The following is a 17,418-nucleotide window of genomic DNA, read 5'->3' on the forward strand; positions in this document are numbered from 1 at the left end:
GATCCCACTTGCTCTCCTAAACTGGACAGGGTGTTTTACAGCACCTGGTCAAAATATAGGGAGATAATTCTATTTTAGGAAATTTGATGAATCCCAGAGAAACTACTCATACAGATATTGACAAAGGTATAACAAATATGTGATTATCTCTGTTTGTTATTTGCCTATGGTAACAGTCACCAGTCTAAAAGACCTACCAGAATGTGCTGAATTGATAATATATTTTGTAAAGCATAACTCTAAAATAAGTAGCAATGATTCATGATGAAATTGAGATAAATTGAAAAAAAAAATCAAAACCAAACAAAAGGGGAAAAAAATCTTTCTTGAATAATGATGCAACAGAGAAGTCAGTAGAAAACTAGTATCTTTGAAATAATAGAAATTTTCATCCATTAAACAAATATATATATTGAGACAGAGTCTTGCTCTGTCAGACTAAATTGCAGTGGCAAGATCTTGGCTCACTGCCCCCTCTGCCTCCGAGGCACAGAGATTCTCCTGCCTCAGCCTCCCAAGTAGCTGGGATTACAGGTACTCACCACCATGCCTGGCCAATTTTTTTATTTTTAGTAGAGATGGGGTTTCAACATGTTGATCAGGCTGGTCTTGAACTCCTGACCTTAGGCGATCTGCCCACCTTGGCCTCCCAAAGTGCAGGGATTATAGGCTTGAGCCTCTGTGCTTGGCCTGAAAAATATTTGATGAAAAATAAAATATAAAATGTTGGAAGATAATGTTAAGGATCTACTAAAGAAGATAGAAAAAAGAAAAATAATAATGAAATTAGAGTGATTTTCTAGAAAATGTTCCACTAGGAACAGTCAGGGGTGAGGGTGAAATGCATGATAAATAGTTTAAAAATGTGCAAAATTTTCCCAAAATAACTATATGACTTTCTAGAATAAAAGAGCTTAGTGAATGCCAAACATATTGGATAAGGAAAAGTCAAGTAATACAACATGACCACCAATAACAACTGTTTGGGGCTGTTGAGACATTTATTCTCTGAAGACCTAAATTCCAAGATAGATTCACTGGCACCACATAATACAACACTTAGTAAGAGATATTCTTTGCTCTACCTCAGCTCCATTTGCACGGACCTAGTCAACAAGGAAAAAATAACAATGGTAATTGCTGATGCCATAAGGAATGATATTAATAAAGTAGATGTTAGTAAAGACATTATTTCTAAACTGCATGATGCTTCTTTCAATTAGCAGTTGCCTACGTTACTGCTCATGCAGTGGACCCAGTTTTGGCCCCTTGGTATCCTTTTAGACTATTTCCTTAATGTACCTCAATAGCAACAAAGCAGATACAGTACTTACTAACAGGTGAAGAGGCACAAAATAGGTTATTCCTACCATCCTGTCTGTTAGCATACACCTCTTACTAACTGATAATTCGACTAGAGTACCTTGACATTTTTACTTTGCTTTACTAGGGTGAAAAATTGCCCCAACTAATTGTTTAAATGGCCTATTCAAGTGAGGATTAGAGAAAAAGCAAAGGACATTTTCCCCAAATATTTAAGAAAATAAATAATGAATGAGAAATGGTGTTTGTAAAGGGTATGTGTGATGGTTAATTGTATGTGTCATATTGACTGGGCTAAGGGATGCCCAGACAGCTGATATTTGTGTCTGTGAAGGTGTTTTGGAAAGAGATTAGTATTTGAATAGGTAGAGTGAGTAAAAACGATTTTCTTCACCAATGTGGGTGGTCATTATCCAATTCACTGAGGGCCTGAATAAAACAAAAAGGAGGATGAATGATGATATGGTTTGGATCTAATCCCAAATGCTGGAGGTGCAGCCTAGTGGGAGGTGATTAAATTGTGGATATAGTTTCTAATGGTCTAGCACTATCCCCCTAATGCTGTTCTTGTGATAGCGTTCTGGTGAGATCTGGTTATTTAAAAGGTATGTGGCACCTCTCCCATCTCTTTCCTCCGCCTGCTCTGGCCATGTAAGATGTGCCTGCTTTGCCTTTGTCTTCCACCATGATTTTAAGTTTCCTGAGGCCTCCCTAGACAGATGCCAGTATGACGCTTCTTGTACAGCCTGTGGAACTGTGGGCCAATTAAGCCACTTTTCTTTATGAATTACCCAGTCTCAGGCGTTCCTTTACAGCAATGCAAGAATAGACTAATACATAAAATTGGTACTGAAGAGTGGGGCATTGCTATAATACTCACAGCCCTAAGGAATCTCGATTGTGTTCTGTCAAAATTCCAGCAATGTATACTATTTTCTTGTTACTTTGGGTACCTATCACAAAGTTCCTTAAGCTTCGTTGGTCAATTGCTGAAAAAAAAATGTTACTCAGACACTTTTGTCAAGAACTGGAGACATCACACCAGGCAAAAACATTGTGTTTGAAATACTGTATTCTTTGTTTAGAAATTTTAAATGCCAATTCCAGAAACAAAATTAACTAAACTGAAAGAAAATTAAACCAAGCTGTTCATGATGCCACTTGGGGGTGTTTTGAGCTAGTGATAATTTGATTTGGCATCATTTTATGATTCCAATAGGATTGATCCTGCTGTGCTGCAGCTATTAAAAAAACACAGAAAACCCTCTATTTCCTCCCTTTATAATTGTAGCCACCTGAGGCCTAAGATATGAGGTGGGGGTATTTAAGTTATAATTTTTCACGGAAGGGAGTCCTCTACTCTGTTGCTGCCTTCATGGCATGACTAGTTTGCTACAGTTTTCTTTTAATAATTTAATAAATCTTGCAATTGGGTGATTAGCAACTGAACCCAGTTAGAACTGTGTACCACACAAATGATAGTGTAATGCAAACCTGTATGAATGCCCGTAACTTACTCCACCTTTTATGGTGCTCTTGCCCTATTTGGCCATGTTTAGAATCCTTTACCACCAACCCAACTTAACCTACTTCTTCCACAAACACAGCCCTTCTAATCTTTACTCCCTGTTATCCTATCAGCCAGCCTCAAGGGCAGCAAATTTCTGCATTTTAATTTAGTTGAAGACCTCTTTCCAACATGATCTTTCTAAAACCCAAGTCAATAAAGGTGAGGTATGAGATAGATATTGTTTAATAAACTGAGTTGGAAAAAGTATTTACATTGATCCCAAGAACACCAGTAAGCAATCTTTGCTATGTCGAGGTGTACGAATAACTGTTAACTGGTTTCTGAAGTTTTCTATTGAAACAATGACACTGGAATTGCAGGGGAATTTCAACTTATTATACTGGTTGATTTGCATTATAGATAACTGTCAAACATAGGTAATTTAGGTTACTACTACATGATTACATTTAATATTGTACGCATTCATCTTCCTCGTTTGATCTTGAAATTATTTTTTGGTTATTTATGTTGATCAAATTAGGCATTACATTTTCTTATTACTATCCGTTGCTCAATACTAGATTACGCTTGAATCATCTCTCATTCTAGAGTGAGCATTGTTATATTTCAAGTGTGAATACTTTTGTATAATTAAGGTTTTGGATTGGACTTTGAATTGCTCTACCCTCTCCCTACTATGAAGAGCTGCTAGTCAATGAAAAACAAATTGTCTTTGAACACAGACATTCACAAGTCCCCAAAACAATGTAATTTTTGTGTAATTCCTGATAAATGTGAGCAGAGTTATAAAGTCCAAACTACTTGACATAGAAGCACATGTTGTGGCCTTGATAAACCAGTCAATTGGTTGGTCCCTATTTCTAAAGCACAATCTAAGAGCACAACCTCCACATTCCTTTCAAATAACTTGAGCATTAAGCACGGCAGTGTGGGTGAAACACTATTTTACTTTAGTAGATATAAGTATCAAAGAGACATTTGACACCCTCCTCCCACCCTCTACCCAATCATAGTGTTAGAGTAGGTGGTTAGGCAGACATGAGCAGGGCAGCAGAGGGCCCACACACACCCCCAGGATTGTCAGGTGGCCATCATGTGATGATGAGGCAGTTGTCAAACTGTCTCTCTAAAATAATAATGGGTCAGAGCTGGCGCCAGTGAAAAGCAGTCTCCCAACACATAGAAAATACCTGAAGCTGGTGATCAGCAGCTTCCTGATAAGATCTCAGTAGTAGGGTGAGCAGGATCAAGTATGCACACTAAGAGGCAAAATATTGAAGTTTAATTGATATATAATCTTCTAGGAATACTGGACAGGTAAGGGAAAAACACCTCAAATGAGCATGCACACAACTTCAGTGAACACACAGCACATGCGGCACCTCCCAAGTGCTGGCAATCCACTGCACAGGCAGACAGCCTGCCCCAAATGAAAAATTGAGGGAGGAGAAATGGAAACACCATTGTATGGCAATGTATAAAACCCCAAGTCAAGGGCTTGGATGTCTCAAGTCGCCCACTTGGCCCTCTTCCAAGTGTATTTTCCTTCCTTTTGTTCCTGTTCTAAAACATTTTAATAAACTTTCGGTCTTGTTCTAAAACTTGTTTTGGTCTCTCCCCCTGCCTTATGCCCCTCAACAGAATTCTTTTCTCTGAGAGGGCAAGACTAGTGTTTGCTGGAACCCCATCGGATTTGCTGCTGCTAACAGTAGCAGAGAATTTGGTGGTTGTTTCCATATTTAAGCAGAAAACACATTGAGACCTGTAAAACCAAGGGTGGAAAATCTCACTCCGTTACTAAGAGGAGCCTTCCTTCCTGAAGTTATACCTAAGTTATAACAGTGGAAGTGAAGCAGGAAAACTACACATAGAAACAACTTCAGACAAGCCTAGTCTCGTTTGGAATGCTCCATGGACTTCATGGTTTCACCATCATTTACTGTCAGTCTAGATGTGTACCTTAATACAAATCTTATCAAATTTAAGAAAAGGATGTTTTCAAAATTATGAATCAAATTAAGAGTCATTAACATAAAATGGCTTCAAGAAGATTGACAGGAGAAAGTATAAAAATCAATTTATGTCCTTAGACGCTTATGATTGTAGCTCTTCAGGGAATTCCCTTCATATAGTTAGTAGCACTGAAGTCCTTGCTTGTGTACAATAAGCCAGACACCATCATTGTCACTTCACTACTTGACAAATTCCCTTTAACCATAATGCTTTACTTGAGACATTTCTTAATGATTTCCGTTTAAAGCTGCCTGACATCTGTGTTTTTGCTTTGAGTTTTGACTATTAAGTATCTTTGCAGCTGTGAGGCATTTGCTCTTTGCCTGGTTGGTGGTCCACTTATAATGTAAAATTTTCTATAATGCATGAATCTAAACGAGGAGGAGATGATTTTAAAAGCTGAGAGGAGAGAGACAAAGTGTCTTTCCAGAAAAAATTAAAAAAAAAAAAAAAAGCTAAAGCTGAGTGCGTGCCTCCCTGAAGTCCTTTGCTAGCTCTGAGCATCCTGAAGTGAATTTATGGCATATAATCAAGTGTGATTTCTCCTGATTACATCAACTAATTATGGAGTACCTCTCACTCAAAACCTCCATCTAATTAGAAGTATCTGGCAAGAAGATATTTGCATATCTTCAAGTCATATTATGTCATGAGGACATTTGAGCTGATGAAAATTGACATTTACTATAAAATTAAAATAAAATGTATTGAAACCAGGAGTCATCAGAAATTCACAGCTGTGCATTTGGGAGGCTGTTTTAATTGATAAGACACAGTGACTCTGCCTAATGAAGCAAATCAGAACATGAAGAATGTAAATATACAGAGTCAGAATTTCACAGCAAGAGGGAGAGCTGAAGACACCATGATTGGTGCAGGCATGTCCCAGATTTTGGTTTCTTGCTCTTCTCTTCCCTTTCCTTGGTATTTATATCTCAGAATTTAGGGACAAAGCTTTACTCTCAGTCTCACTGTTGTTTTCCTGTCATTTTACCATTTCTGTACCATTTCTACATATTAGAAAATTAGCACCAAATACCTATAGTAATAATAATTTTAAGACAAGAGAGGCTCAAAGAAAGAAGCAGTTTACGGTTGATTTTCAGGATAATGTCATTTTATGTTACTGTATTTGCCCTCTAATAATTATAAGGAGTATCCATTAAAGTTACAGCAATTACTGCTGCTTATTACATGATGAGCATTGTCCTATGTTCTTCACATGAATTAATTCATTTAATCCTTGGAAATCCTCTGAAGTAAATGCTTTTTTTTTTTTTTTTTTTTTTTTGAGACGGAGTTTCGCTCTTGTTACCCAGGCTGGAGTGCAATGGCGCGATCTCGACTCACCGCAACCTCCGCCTCCTGGGTTCAGGCAATTCTCCTGCCTCAGCCTCCTAAGTAGCGGGGATTACAGGCACGCGCCACCACGCCCAGCTAGTTTTTTGTATTTTTAGTAGAGACGGGGTTTCACCATGTTGACCAGGATGGTCTCGATCTCTCGACCTCGTGATCCACCCACCTCGGCCTCCCAAAGTGCTGGGATTACAGGCTTGAGCCACCGCGCCCGGCAGTAAATGCTTTTACTATTTCTGTATTAATGATTAGGAATCTGGGCCTATGAGTGATGGAATAATTTGCTCAAGATCACCTAGCTTCTAAGTGGAATTTGGGATTTGAACCTAGCTGACATGACTCCAGAGTCTGAAATCTAAGCACTTGCACCCTTCTTGCTGGTTGCTATGCTTCAGTGCTATTCACGGGGACACATACACACACACACGCACATGCACATGCACAGAGTAATTGGAGTAGGATTGGCAAATTTGGCAAGTGACCGAGTCAAACCAATCACATCTCTCTGCAGGATTCTTGATGCAACTGTTGGGAAAGAGATACTCTTTTGTGTCTACAATTGCTAACTCTAGAATGTTGTATATTTAGAGCAGTATCCTTTATTCCATGCAGAAAAAAACCTGAATAGCTTATTATAAAAATAGCAACTAGCAACAAAAGTGCAGTTGCTTAGAGCTCAGAATCTTGATTTATGTTGGCTAGGTTCAAATCCTGAATCTCACTTACAAAACAGTCATCTTGAAAAAAATTATTAAATTACTCTTAGGCCCAGTTTCCAAATCATTAACATGGAGATAATAATAGCACCAACTTCTTACAAATCCAACAAAGAGAAAAGTAAAGCTGAGATATGGAGGGCAGAAAAGTATTAATAATATAATTCAAGCTGCTGCATTAGAAAGGGATTCAGCCATTTCTGAAGACAGGTGGTACCATTGTTTTCATATCATGGCCCATATGCATCTATTCTTTGGTTTAAATGGTGTAAGAACATGTTCCATCATGGGTCCTGAGAAACACACTATAAGAGTCAAAAGATTAACAGGGAATGTTATGTTTACTTACAGAGCCTATTTATTGTGCTTTGGAGTAAGGAATGACCTTGAATGATTAGCTATATCAGGATATCTCCAAAAGGAGACACACCTCACCTCTGTCTTCCAAAATATGAACCAAGAAATTCATATTTGTGTTACAGAAAGCATTTGAAAGATATTTCTGCTCCATTGTCTTAAGCATGCTTGACAAATCAAGAAATTAGGGTAAGAGGGATGTGCATCTATATGTTACTTTATCATTGATGATGTGGGTTTATTCCCTATATTTTGTCCTTAAAACAACCATTTGAGCTTCCTGCAGCATGTTTTATTATTTTCATTTTACAGGTAAGTATACTGTGGTACAAGGAAACTAGATAGACCTATAAAGCAAAACCTACCTATGACTAAGAATTGCCAGAGTAAAAGAATTTTTCTACCACCACGTTTTTGTTTTTTGTTTTTTAAATACAGCTGCAGGTGGCAGTTATTTTACTTGGAAATGTGCAATTAAAAGAAAATCTCTGCACATCATTATACGTGCAATTGTAGTCCTTTATATTCAGTGGCTCACTGGATATACAGGATTACAATGAATACAGATGTATTTTAGAAGTTGCAGATTAGGTAGGCAAATAAACAGTGAACATAGAAATCTGGGAGTTTTGCTTGTATAAAATAATTTTATTTCTTAAGCTTTTTTTGAATTCCTTTCCTTAGAAACACTTTTAAAATTCTTATAGGCTATTTTTCAAGAAGTGTTAACTATTTTGGTAAGTTATAATTGAGTGCCTATAGTGACAGTGAATATACTCAATGTTTAAAAAAAATCATTAAACTATTTCAGAGGGAATATGACTACAAAAACACCAGCTAACTGAATGTTTTAGTTTCCAATTTCTGCTATGACAAATTGAGACAGATTTAATGGCTTAAAACAATGCAAATATATTTTAATTCTGGGGGTCAGAAGTCTGAAATGGGTCAAACTGGGCTAAAGGTAAGGCATTGGCAGGGCTGCATTTCTCCTGGATGCTCTAGGGGATAATACATTTTATTGCCTTTTCCAGTTTCTGAAGTTTGCCAGTGTTCCTTGACTCATGGCCCCCTTCCTGCATCTCCAAAGCCAGCAACAACAGGTCGAATCTTTCTCATGCTGCCACCTCTCTGGTTCTCTCTCTTTTACCTGCTTTTTCCACTTATAAGAACCCCTGCAATTATATTGGGTACACCCACATAATCCAAGGTAATCTCTTCATCTCAGGGTCATCTGATTAACAAACTTAATTTCATCTATAACCTTATTTCTCCTTCCACATGTCACCTAACATTTTCACAGCAATCAGGGAATAGGGCATAGACATGTTTCAATGGAGTATCCTTTTGCTTACTACACTTACCAAAATTTTTATTTTTGTTTTACAAAATTGCATACCGAATACATTTCCATTTTGAAATTTTAGAACATCAAAACATCAAAAATGTAGGTATCCTTCCTAATGTGTACAATATCTGACTACAAAATAAATGAATATCTAGTTTCTGTAGGTGTATGTAACATTTCACTTGAAAATGAGTGATTTTCACCCAGGTAGTCACCATATATTGATAAACATTCGACAGTACTCAAAACATTTAAGTCTTGTTTTAAACTTGTGCTTCTATTCCTTCATTAGACTTTCCTGTATGATGGAAAACTGTCAATATTTTTGGAGATAGCTGTATATTTGGAAGGACTTTGAATTATATATGATGAATAAGTGACTGAGTTCCCAAAATTACACTCTTTGCCATTGTTTTGATCATTATTAATTTTGTCCAAGAGAGCATAGCCACAAGTTGATAAGACTGGCTCCGAAGGCAATCTCAAAAGAGGAGATACCAAAAAAATTAAGTAAAAAGTCGTCAAATCATAGAAGTAGTTTTATGATTTATCAGTGTCAATGTCCAAATTGATTAACTACTCTCATTGGAACTTAAGAAATTAGCTGTTCCACATGATATTTTGAACCATATATACACACTTAACTAATTAGAAAAAACTATTTTTTTATATTTTCAAATTATTAATATAGATGAATACACACACACATTTTTAATTGATGCCATTATATGTGTTTCTTTGTTAGAATTGACTTTAAAGTATCCCTACTGGATATAGATAAGTAACTAGAAATTGATCTGAAATGAAGATGTGTATGATGAATGCATTTAAATCAAACCTAGTGCAAGGAAAGCACAAGGAAACACTTTTCTGCTCCTTTATCAGTCATATTGATACTGTTTCTAAGTGTTTACATTAAGGACTCTTCCTACGTCTATTTCTCTAACCCATTCCTTTTCCATTTTCAGGTATATATATATACACATTGTGATGGTAATACCACAATCAAGCTAATTAACATAATAATTACTTCACATACTTACTATTTATGTGTGTGTGATAAGAGCACTTGCGATCTACTCACTAGGCAAATTTCAAGTATACAATACATAATTATTAATTATAATCACCATGCTGGATGTTATGTATACAGAATACAGAACGTTATTCCTTTTTTGTTTTGTTTTGTTTTTGAGATAGAGTCTCACTCTGTCACCCAGACTGGAGTGCAGTGACGTGAACTCAGTTCACTGCAACCTCTGTTCCCAGGTTCCAGCAATTCTCCTTCCTCAGCCTCCCCAGTAGCTGTGATTATAGGTACCCACCACCATGCCTGGCTAATTTTTGTTTTCTTAGTAGAGATGGGGTTTTACCGTGTTGGCCAGGATGGTCTTGAACTCCTGACCTCAGATAATCCACCCGCCTTGGCCTCCCAAAGTACTTCATTCATCTTATAACTGAAAATGTGTACCCTTTGAGCAACATCTCTCAATGTCTCCAACTTCCAGCCTTGGTAAACACTATTATAGTCTCTGTTTTTATGAGTTTGACTATCTTAAGATACTTTATACCAATAGGATCATGCAGTACTCTTTTCTGTGTCTGGCTTACTTCTTATAGCATAATGTATTCTAGGTTCATTCATGTTGTCACAAATGGCAGGATTTCTTTCTTTTTAAAAGCTTAGTAATATTCCATTCTACATATATACCACTTTTTTTTTCTTTATCCATTCATCTGTCAATGGAAATTTGTGTTAATTCTATATTTTGGGAATGGTGGATAGTGGTACAAAGATCATGGGAGTACAGATATCTCTTTGGGATTCTAATTTCAATTTCTTTGGATAAGTACCCAGAAGTAGAATTGCTGGATCATATGGTAGCTCTATTTTTAAATTTTTTAAAAAACTTCCATACTGTTTTCCATAGTGGCTGCAACATTTTCCATGCCCCACCAAGAGTATACAAAAGTGTCTTTCCTTTACAACTGCACAAACATCTTTATATATATATATATATATATATATATACACACACACACATATATATACATATATATGATAGCTACATGTATAATTATATATAATTACATATATAAAATACATATTTATATGATTATATATAATTATATATAAAATAGCTATCCTAACAGGTATGAAGTTATATTACATTGTCATTTTGCTTAAAATTTCAGTGATTAGTGATGTTGAACAACTTTTCATGTATTTATTGCCCATTTGAAAGTCTTCTTTAGAAGAATGCCTATTTAGTTTTGTTTTCTCCTTTGTAATTGGGTTATTTAAATGAGTTATAGGAGTTTCCTATGCATATTTGATATTTATGCTTTATCAGATATATGGTTTGCAATTTTTCTCACATTCTGTAGATTGCCTTTTCATTTTGTTGATTCTTTTCATATAGTAGTTCCAGTTTTAATTTTTTGAGAACTCTCCATACTTTTATCAATAGTAGTTGCACCATTTTACATTCCCACCAACACTGCACAAGGGTTCCAGTTTTTCCACATCCTCACCAATATTAAAAGTGTTTTTTTTTTTTTTTTTTTTTTTTGGTCAGAGTCTTACTCTGTCTCCCAGGCTGGAATGCACTGGTGCAATCTCGACTCATTGCAACCTTCACCTCCAGGGTTCAAGCGATTCTCACGCCTCAGCCACCTGAGTAGAAGGGACTAGAGATGTGTGACACTATGCCTGGTTAATTGCTTTTTATTTTTAGTAGAAACGGTGTCTCACCATGTTGGCCAGACTGGTCTGTAACTCCTGGCCTCAAGTGATCCACCCTCCTCAGCCTCCCAAAGTGCTGGGATTCCTGGCATGAGCAACTGGGCCCAGTCTGTTGTCTTTTTTAATGACAGCCATTCCAACAGGTGTAAAGTGATATCCCATTGTAATTTTGATAATACCCAAAGTGAGCAATAGATTAAATGCTATTCCCATCAAAATCCCAATGACATTTATTTAAAAAATAGAATTTCCTCCTTTCCTATTTGAATACCCTTTATTTTTTTTTTCTTACCTGATTGCTCTGGCTAGAACTTCCAGTACTATATTGAATAGGAGTGGTGAGAGAGGGCATCCTTGTCTAGTGCCAGATTTCAAAGGGACTGCTTCCAGTTTTTGCTCATTCAGTATGATATTGGCTGTTGGTTTGTCATAAATAGCTTTTATTATTTTGAGATACGTTCCGTCAATACCTAGTTTATTGAGTGTTTTTAGCATAAAGGGCTGTTGAATTTTGTCAAAGGCCTTCTCTGCATCAATTGAGATAATCATGTGGTTTTTGTCTTTGGTTCTGTTTATGTGGTGAATTACGTTTATGGACTTGCGTATGTTGAACCAGCCTTGCATCCCAGGGATGAATCCTACTTGATCATGGTGGATGAGCTTTTTGATGTGCTGTTGCAATCGCCTTGTCAGTATTTTATTGAAGATTTTTGCATCTATGTTCATCATGGATATTGGCCTGAAGTTTTCTTTTCTTGTTGAGTCTCTGCCGGGTTTTGGTATCAGGATGATGTTTGTCTCATAAAATGATTTGGGAAAAAATGCTCATCATCACTGGTCATTAGAGAAATGCAAATCAAAACTACACTGAGATACCATTTCACACCAGTTAGAATGGTGATCATTAAAAAATCTGGAGACAACAGATGCTGGAGAGGGTGCGGAGAAATAGGAACACTTTTACACTGTTGGTGGGAGTGTAAATTAGTTCAACCATTGTGGAAGACAGTGTGGCGATTCCTCAATGACGTAAAAATAGAAATCCTATTTCACCCAGCGATCCCATTACTGGGTATATATCCAAAGGATTATATATCATTCTACTATAAGGACACATGCACACGAATGTTCATTGCAGCACTGTTCACAATAGCAAAGACCTGGAACCAACCCAAATGCCCATTGATGTTAGACTGGACAGGGAAAATGTGGTACATATACACCATGGAATATTACGCAGCCATCAAAAACGATGAGTTCACGTCCTTTGTAGGGACATGGATGAACCTGGAAACCATCATTCTCAGCAAACTGACACAAGAGCAGAAAATCAAACACCGCATCTTCTCACTCATAGGCGGGTGTTGAACAATGAGAACACATGGACACGGGGAGGGGAGCACTACACACTGGGGTCCGTTGGGGGGAAATGGGGAGGGATGGGGGTGGGGAGGTGGGTAGAGATAGCATGGGGAGAAATGTCAGATATAGCTGAGGGGAAGGAAGCAAATCGCACTGCCATGTGTGTACCTATGCAACAATCTTGCATGTTCTTCACATGTACCCCAAACCCTAAAATGCAATAAAATTAAATAAATAAATACAAATAAAAAATAGAAGAAAGATATCCAGAAATTTACAGGAAACCAGAAAAGAAAAAAAGCCAAAGTGATTTTTGGGAAAGAAGAGATGTAAAGACATTATATTTCCTGATTTCAAAATATGTTACAAAGCCACAGTATTGAAAGCACTATAATACCAGTATAAATACAGATACATAGACCAATGAAACAGAATAGAGAACCCCAAAATAAATTGATGCATTTATGGTAAAGTGATTTTCAACAACAGTGCCAAGAATACACAACGTGGAAAGGACAGTCTCTTCAACAAATAGTGATGGAAAAAAGTGAATATCAACCACAAAAGAATAAAGTTGAACTCCTAATCTTATATAATAAATAAAAATCAACTCGAAATGGATTAAATATCCAAATATGAGACTTGAAACTGTACAATTCATAAAAGAAAATATAGAGGAAGTTTCTTCACATTGATCTTGGCATTCGTTTCTAGCATACGACACTAAAAGCACAGGCAACAGAAACAAAAATAGACCATGGGACACTGTCAAACTGAAAAATGTCTGCATAGAAAAGAAAACAATTAACAGAATGAAAATACAATCTATAGAATGGAATAAAATATTTACAAACCATTTATGTATAAAGGGGTTAATAGCCAAAAAATATAAGTAACTTCTACAACTCAATAAATAAATAATCCAATTTTAAAATGGGCAAAGGATTTGAACATACTTGAACATACTTTTTTCCAAAGAAGAAAATAGGTACCAGGTATATGAAAAGGTTCTCAAAGTAAATAATCATCAGGGAAATACCCAGACCCTCTTTAAACCAAAATTAATCTGAAGATCTATGTATAGAATCTAACATATGTATTCAAATGCTTCATTAAATCACTCATTTCTTTATCCTTGCACACATATACTGAATGATTATTATGTACTAGGGACTGTTGCAGGTCCTGAGAATACATCAATGAACAAAACATACAAAAACTGATGACTTCATAGAGTGTACATCTAGGAAGAATAAAACAATAAATAGAATAAATTATATTAATATGTAAGTACCTGTAAGTTCCATGAAAATGTATTAGGAGGGTGAGGAACTTCACGTGATATGTATGCATTGGAAATGGTTGCAATATTAATTAGGCTGTTAGAGTAGGACTTTCTGAAAATACATCATCAAACAAACATGAAGATTGAATGGAACTTAGCCATTCAGACATTTGGGAAAACCCTACTGGACAAAAGTATCTACTGTAAAGTCTTTTAGGCAGGAGCATGTTGAATGTGTTCAGGAATCAAAATGGAGGCCATTGTGGCTGGAGAAGAGTGACAAAGAGATGAGCAGTGGAAGATGAGATCAGGAAGGAAGAAGAAGGGTATGGACAATATGGAGTCTGATAGGTTATCATAAGGAACTTGTCTTTTATTCTCAATAAAAAGAGGTCTTGAGCTGTAGAGTGATGTGATCTGACAGGTTGTAACAGATTAACCATGTCACCACCATGTCCTTTGGGTTTGTGTGTTTGTTTGGTTTAGTTTTTGACAACAGATTGTACAGGTACACTGTGGATGCAAGAAGACCAGTTAGGAGGAGTTGCTCTTACCTAGGAGGAAGAATGGGATAATGGGAGCTTGGAGCAAGGTAGAAGCCATGAGGCTGGTGAGAATTATTGGGTTGTGGGTATTCTTTGAAGGGAAGATGGTAACAGACACCTTTGGACGCATATCTCATTTTTTAATCACTACTGATAAATATTTTATAAAGATAACCCTTTCTTCTCTTGTAGCTTCACCTGCAAGCTTATTCTAAGAATTTTATTTTTTGAGAGTTCATATCCCCATTCCCTTTCCACCACACACCTACATAAGGGTTCAAATTTAATCATACTTTGCTTTGGACCAATTGTGTATTTTCTCATATTTGTTTTAAATTTTTCTTACCACAATCTAGGACAATATTCCTCAAGTGGTGGTCTATGGAACTCCTGCATCAGAAAGATCTGGGGTGTTTGCTAAGAATGCAAATTATGCCCCTCATAAAATTCACCAAGGACCCAGGTTATCTACAGTTTTAACTCACTCTCTAAGAGAAGATAGGGAATAGATATGATTATAATTTTCTCTTGTCAGCAAGTCACATCTGATTTTTGCAAAAAAACAATATCCATCAAAGTCCCACATGATGACTATATCTTGACATTTTGTCACCATATGGCTATGTGATATTTGGGCTTCCCTTGAAAATCGAATAGTGTTGTCTCTGATTAAAATGCATGCCTCTGTCTTCTATTACCTAGTAGCCAGGTACATTAAGTATTCTTACATTTATTCAATAGTTGTTTAGTAGTTTTATATGATGAGAACAAAGATAAATATTACCCTGTAGTTCCCTCTATGGGGCTTAGGGTCAAGTGACAATTTTTTTTTAAAGCAAGACATACATTTCTAAATTATTTCATTTTAGCTGAAAGTACTCAATCAGTATTTTAATAATGAATAACCAAAAGTTATTCTGATCACAGAAAGTATTCTAATTTTTCATATATTCATATAATCCTTACCATCCTTTATACATATTCATATAAAATCTCTTGGACTTTCTTAAATTTAAAGAAAAAATTATGACTGAATCTAGGAAATAAATACAAATGAGAGTGGAATTTTATCAAGTTTTTCTTTGAACTGAGACCTCTGAAAAGGAAAAACTCAGCCATGTGCTGAATAACTCAGAACATGAAGCAAAGTCTTTTAAGCATGCTGAGTATTTTTTTTCCATCGCATTCAGGATACAAACTTCATGTATTCTCTCTTTCCAGATGTTTTCTGCTATTTGCAGCTTGGTGAGTTCTAAGCACTAATTAGTGGTGGAGAGGGAAATAAACAGTCATGATAGTTAAAGGGGTTAACATAGTCCAGCAGTATGAATTAATGTGTGGTCACAATGCCCTTTGTTAGCAGTCTTAGGAGGCACTCTAGTAGCCCCACAATACTGGCACTCCATGTTCCTAATAAGCAAGGACTCTCAGCCTCACAGTCTCAAGTAACAATGCAAAGGCACTGGGGAATGTACTTGGCTTCTTGGTATTCAGCATTTAGGGAGAAAAACAAAATGACAGTAGAAAGTGTTTTACTCGTTTATTCCAGATGGATGTATCAGTAGGATAAATTAGGTTCTTTAAGGAAAAAGTCTAAATATGCATTAAACTAAGTCTACTATCAATATATTAATAGTACTGGAGTCAAGTTATAGTCATGTCTCTCTAATAAATAGGTACAATCTTTAAACAATAAATTATTGTTAAAGAAAATTGAAAGATCAAAACTGAGCTTTTCCCAAAAAAAGATGTGCAGCTTAAACTGCCATTCAAAATACCTAACTTCCAATAGCTTTCATCCAGGACTGCCAGATCACCTGTGATTTATCTATCTTTGATCAAATTAAACACACCTTTCTCCCCAAAAATGAATATCTGATGCTGTCACAATAGCCATGCCAGTAGCAATGTCAATGGAACTTGACCTTTTCTATTTGGAATGTGTGCACCTTAAGATACATGGGCTGTTTGAGGAAAGGTATTCTAAACTAAAGCCTTTTAAGACACCTTTGCCTCACATAAACAATTAGGGGTGAATTATATAGGCCTTCAGTCATTTGACAACTAAATTCTATATAAGGAAATGGCTGATATCAAAGGAAGAGTGGCAGGGACAGTTTTTATATGTTTTAGGAGAATACATGTTTTATTTTTTTTAGTAAGAACTTTTTTTTTTTTTTTTAAGTTTCAGTGGTTTGAGGAGTACAGGTATGCAGGCATAAAAAATGATGAGTTCATGTCCTTTGTGGGGACATGAATGAATTGAGAATACGTGTTTTTAATATGGGTCTGCAGGAAGACTTCTTCTGGCGAAAGGTAAATGGCATCCAATTGGAGTAAATAACCTATATATGCAATGACAAAGAAAATAAATGAAAAATTATAGCTTTGGCATTGACATATCGAGAAGGAAATACCAATCTTTTCGGAGAAAGCTATTTAGCCTGGAAGTTTCTAATACTATGATTTTCTTCTTTTTTGTTTGTTACCTTAATCTAAGATCCTATGAAAATAAACTAAAATAAATTTTCCAGAGAATGTCCTTTTCTAAGTTCCATGTAAACCTAATAAAATAATACATGTGTCTCTCTACTCTAAATGAAATTTGATGTGGGTTTTTTTCTACCTTTAATTAAGACTTTCTGATATTTGTTTGATATCACTGCGTAGGTATGGATACATAAGTTTGCACTTCAGAAATGGTCTATTTGCTTCCAGAAACTGCACACGGTTCAAGAAGCTGAGTAGAAATTATGCCTCAATTAATAATCTATGATTTCCTTAGATATCTGCAACAAGAGACATTGATTGGAAGATAATTCAATTATATTTTTGT

The 17,418-nt window shown here is 36.0% G+C and overlaps 1 long non-coding RNA gene across 2 annotated transcripts in view; it reads right to left on the bottom strand.

The window, feature by feature from the left end:
- The window catches only part of LOC141582696 (uncharacterized), a 122,940-nt gene that overhangs the window by 18,175 nt on the left and 87,347 nt on the right, over positions 1-17,418 (bottom strand). For both annotated transcript variants that reach the window (XR_012515592.1, XR_012515591.1), the window contains one exon: positions 543-690. This is a non-coding gene — a long non-coding RNA (uncharacterized LOC141582696). The remainder of the gene's footprint in view (positions 1-542; positions 691-17,418) is intronic.

The sequence above is a fragment of the Saimiri boliviensis genome, chromosome X (assembly GCF_048565385.1).
Source record: "Saimiri boliviensis isolate mSaiBol1 chromosome X, mSaiBol1.pri, whole genome shotgun sequence".
NCBI lineage: Eukaryota > Metazoa > Chordata > Mammalia > Primates > Cebidae > Saimiri > Saimiri boliviensis.